Genomic DNA, 5,840 nt, shown 5'->3' on the forward strand with positions numbered 1-5,840 from the left:
AATGGGTTAGGTGTTTGGTCCGAACAAAGCGGAGAAACGGTTCATCGTGAATTTTTGAAGTTCTGGGGTCGTTACAAAATTAATAACATAGATGACGAGTTGTACCCTTACAAATTGTTGAAAGCTGTTATTGAGTTTTCCTTCCTACATATTTAAATTCCACAGAACTGTTTTGTTATGTCACATGCAATTCATATTCGAAAAGTTTGAAAAATTAAAAATAGATAACAATTAAAAGAAAAAAAAATTAAAAAAATAAAAAATAAAATTGAAAAAAGTAAAAAAAAATTAAAAAATTAAAAGAATGGGGCCATATAACCACTACGTCCTCGTCGTTGGTCCTGGGTTACGCTGAAAGTGGGAAAATATATACATACATAAATTAATTCTTATATGTTCCAAATTGAAAAGATCGTAAATTGGCTTTGAAAACACGAAAATATCAATTTCTCTGGAAAGGAAGCAGCTAGGATTTTGATTCTTTTGAATTTCTAATCTACCAACGCCCTAGAAACATATCACGCAACAAAATTTCGGCCACATTTTGGAGGCATTTAAGGATCCTTCAGGACCACTGTGAGCAAAAAAGCAACGCCGCCTACGCGCTCTCTGCAGTTCCAAGAGCGGTGGCACGCGTCAAAAACATGAACTCGGGACATGTAGTAGGATTGCGAGGACAAGAAAAGTATCAGGCGGAGCCGAACATTAAATACCCGGCGCAAGTACTAAATATATGATTTTCATCTTTCCGAAAGCTACTGCTCATGGTAAGCCGGGGTGTATCAATTTTGAGTAAATTAGCGTCCTTAAATTTCAAAATATTGAAGTTTTAAGTATTTCTGAAATTTACGGTTATATGAAAAACGGCCTCAATTTTAGTCCGATTTCAACAAATTTTCAAAGTTTTGCTTTTATGTGGCAAGCACAATAACCATATCGAGTTTTGGACAAATTGGTACAACGGTTACGGAGATGGTCATGAGTGGACAGTGCCACGCCCATTTCCCAAAATTTTATCATAAGCGTATTTCTTAGTAAAGAATTGCTGCAAGCATCAATTTTAAATAAATTAGCTTTAATATTTACTGATTTATCGAAGATTTCGTGGCTACGCCCATTTTCCAAAAATTTATAATATTATTTTGCGTCTAAAAATTATTGTAAATTTTGAGTGAATAATCTTCAGTAATTACTAAAACATCGCAGTTTTCGTATTTCTTAAGATTACCGTTATATGGGAGGTAGGCGTTTTGCCTATTTTCAATACCATCCGTCCTACGCCCGAAATATGTGCACGTAGAAAGTTTCGTTAAGATATCTCAATTTTTACTCGAGTTATCGTGTGCACAGACGGACGGACAGGCGGACAGGCGGACAGACGGACGGACGGACAGACAGTCACCGCCTAATTGATTTCTCTTTTCATTCTGATCATTTATGTAGACATTTGTCTATATCTATTTCGATTCATTTTGCCTGTTACAAACAACCTTTATGTGAACAAAGTTATAATACCCTTGTGCACTAGTGCGCTCGGGTATAAAAATAAGCAAGGCAGGCGACGCGCAAACGACGCCTTGAATCTTGTTTACCAAAGCCATGTTTACCAGTCCAGAATTGCAGGCGTTGCGAATGAATTCTAAATATTCTCAAATCACGTAAAAATCAGTTTTTAGAAAAGTGTGAAAGTAGATGGACTATATATGAAATGTATGCGGCAACGATATTGTCTAAACTAGTGAAAAAGTGAGAGTTTGTCTAAATACTAGATTTTCTAGTAAAGAATCCGAAATGCACAGAAAAATGCTTAATTCGTTTATAATTTTCCTCTACACTGTTGCAATTTTCTAAAATTAAGTTATAAATAATGGTTAAACCTTTACTCAAAGTTTTGGATTGAGGTTCCCCTAAAAATTACAGTGCCAAATAAGACTTAATAATAATAATAGATTGGCGCTTACAAATATCTTAGTGTTTGGCCGAGCTTCTCCTCCGATTTGTGGCGTGCGCCTTGATTTTTAAGGAGTTGGCTATATCTTCCAACTTCTCAGAACCAGATTCATAGAAGCTTAAACGTTTGATATTAATGCCTGAGCTTTTGGTAAAGTATTTCAATATTACAGGAAAAGTTTTTATATTTCCTTTGTTCGAGGCATCGGTATAATAGAAAAAGGGTGCTGTTTTTGCAAGTCTTTAACGACGGTTTTAGTAGAATATTTTAACAAAACTTGTGTAATTATTTTAGTGCATTTAGTACACAATTAAAGTTCTTAGTTGTTAACAAATCAGGAAAAAGTAGATGAAAAATTTTGCTCGAACAATCAGCAGACAGGTAGCTGTGGCTATGCATTATTGTATGGTAAGCAAGTGCAGCCTACATTTCAATAAAATGTCCATAGGCATGTCAATAAAATTTACTACAAAATTTTCTAACTGGCATACATGTACTTTTACGTCATTATCATCTGGCGGATATGCCACGTCAACCGATGTGATTAAAGTGATTTGTCAAATCTTCGTACTGCATTCGCTGTGCCAAAACCTTCTTTTTCGATCCAGCCAACAAGAGAAATTAAATTTTTTTCTAACCTTTTAGTCAATTTTATTAGAAAATTTACACGTCAGCTAAATGATTTTTTTTTAATAATTTTTCGTCATTTTGCGTTTTTTACACCAAAAATTTATTTATTTTTATATATATTTATATTCGCTTTAATGCACCCACGTGCGCACGCTCGCAAGAATACACTTTGTGCTCGACGAAAAAATAATAATTTAACGCATCGACGACTAAAGGATTCGTCTTGGAGCTACACAGTTCTTGGCATTTACGCGCTTCTCGCGCTCAATTATTAAAGGTAAATTTTAATAGAGTTTCTTACACGCATAGTCCCAAAACCCCATTTACACCAGCACCATACGTTTTCAGTAGCACACTATACGGTCAAATTTCATTGTCTCATCAAGCGAAAGAAGTTCAAAAGCACACAGTGCCTCCAAAATGTGGCCGAAATTTAGTTGCGGTATATGTTTCTAGGGCGTAGGTAGATTAAAAAGTCGAAATAATCAAAATCCTAGCTGCTCCCTTTCTCAATAAATTGATATTTTCGTGTTTTCAAAGCGAATTGGCGATCTTTCCCCCTTCACGTAACACACTGAAGCTATTCTATTAATGTATATCGGAATATTGGTTTGGTAAATTTCCGCTAGGTGCCGCGTACTCGAAAAGAAATAATTCTTTATTGAAAAGTCACGAAATTTTACACGATAAAAAAATTGTGTCATCTGCTTGGAATAGGGCTATAAGTTATTTACCGTATCGAAGATATTATCGCAACCATTGAATTTTCGGATTCGCCTTTTTACAAAATGATTCACGGAGGAAAGTGTTCTCATTATGACAAAAAAGTATGCGGTCCTTGTGGCAAGAAAATTATCTTCGGTAAATCTGATCCAAGGAAATTTTTGATCAATTCAAAATTGGAAAATTTGATAAAAAAAATCCGTGTTCGATGAATAAAATATTAACGATGGTAAATACGCTATGAGCATTTGTAAGTCATGTTACTTCACTCTGATCGATGCTGAGAAAGATATTTTCAAGCGACCGATTCAAAAGACACCAAATTATGAAGACTTAATATTACCGAAAGATACTCGATCAGGTTCAGGTATGTGCAACTGTTATATTTGCTTAGCAGGTCGATCCACCAGGCATTCGAAAATAATTAGGGGTAAAGGTAAAAAACGCAGTTTGAATAACGTCATAAGTACCTCTACAAGGACCAATGGGGTATCTAAATTGGATACCAAAGCCTCAAAACCTATCGAGAATAAATCAGCCGATAACGCTCGTATTTGCATCACATGTTATCAAGGAACGGGAAGAGGTATAAAACACACGTGTAAAAATCCAGCAGAAAATATGATTAAAATAATAGAAAAACTTCCTGAAAAGTCTCAAGAACAAATCGCTTCTGCCATCATTAAGAAGAAAGTAAATGATGATTTAGCTGGCAGTGACAAGCAAAAAAGAAATTTTGATTTAACTTTGTCAAGTACCAGGGGTCGGAAGTCGAAAATTATTATTAATCCTCATTTACAGAAGAGTATTTCATTCAGTCATAAAAGATTGGACCAATTTCGAATTAAATCGTCAATATCAGCGAATCAAATGAATAAAATCACAAATTTTATTAGAAGTAACGTCGGAAGAATGTCAATTCCGGTTAATTATCGATATCATATGTCCAAAAAATCAAAAGTTCTGAATGATATTTATAAGGTCGACATCCATGAATTTGATTGCGAGGTTTCTGGTAGAAAACAAGAACGACCTGTCGTTTATGCCGACGCAGAGGAGTTACTCGAAGCTGTTATCGATCATCGGCAGATGCAAGGAAATGTTGTAGTGAAGGTTACGGCTGATGGAGGACAGGGATTTTTCAAAATCATTTTGACTATCCTGCCTGAGAATTATACATCTCGTTCTCATGATGAACAATTTGACGAAGAGGAGATATGGAAACCTACCAACAGCAAAAGAGCACACTACTCTGATGGTGGTAGCTCTAGTAAAACGAATAAGCTTTCAAGTGTAGATAAATTGATACTCTTATGTGTTGTACCTCAAATTAAGGAAACTTATGACAATGTGAAACTGCTTTTCAATAAAACAAAAATCAATAATATTCCTTTTAGGTTTGTCTCAGATTTCAATCATCTTTTAATTGTCAATGGGCAACAAACGGCTATTTCCACCTTCCCGTGCCCATATTGCTTTCTCTCTTTGCAAGATATGAGAGGCTATCTCAAATCTAATGATGACTTGAATGTTAATAATTCTGCAAGCTCGAATGAACACACAGATGCGTCTGAGCGTGTTAAGGCATACGGCGATCTTAGAGCAGACTATGGGAACTTTGTTCGTCTAGGAGGAAATAAAAAATATAGCTATCAGAGCCACAGTACCATAAACTCCCCACTTTTTGTTGAAAAGATGATGTCTATGTTTTACAAAAATGTATTATTCCTTAACTTCATGTACTGCAAGGATTCGTGAATCATTTGTTTTGGGATGGATTGGTACCATTACTGGGGCGTGAGAAGGCATTAATAATAATAATAGATTGGCGCTTACACATATGTTAGTGTTTGGCCGAGCTTCTCCTCCGGTTTGTGGCGTGCGCCTTGATGTTGTCACACAAAGCGGAGGGACCTACAGTTTTACGCCGACTCCGAACGGCGATTGTATTTTTATGAGAAGCTGTTTTTCATGGCAGAAATACACTCGGAGGTTTGCCATTGCCTGCCGAGGGACGACCGCTGTTAAGAAAAAACATTTTTTTCTATATTTTTTGCGATGTTGCTTTGACCAGGGTTTGAACCCAGGTGCTGTGGAGTGGAAGCGCGCACTGCTTACCACTACACCACAGCGGCCGACAGGCATTACTATGGCCAAAAAAATTGAAACTTATAACGAAAAATTATCATGGCGAATCGTTCGAAGGTAATGCATGCCGAAAGCTATTAATGGAATCAGATAAACTGCAGGATCCACAAATTTATGGAACAACAGGGCTCTTCCCTATCTTGCCATATATCGCAGCTTTCAAGGCGATGAATAAAATTGTTGAATGTTGTTTCAACTCTGATAAAGTCCGAATGCCGTTAAATGTTCATATACGTGAATTACAGAGTGCTCTGAAAAGCATCACTGGTCTCACACAAACGCTTAAAATTCACGTAATTCTTAAACACATTGAGAAAAGTCTTGAATTTATTGAGCATAATAATGGGTTAGGTGTTTGGTCCGAACAAAGCGGAGAAACGGTTCATCG

Source organism: Rhagoletis pomonella, unplaced genomic scaffold (genome assembly GCF_013731165.1).
Source record: "Rhagoletis pomonella isolate Grant_MI unplaced genomic scaffold, Rhpom_1.0 Rhpom_scaffold_00006, whole genome shotgun sequence".
NCBI lineage: Eukaryota > Metazoa > Arthropoda > Insecta > Diptera > Tephritidae > Rhagoletis > Rhagoletis pomonella.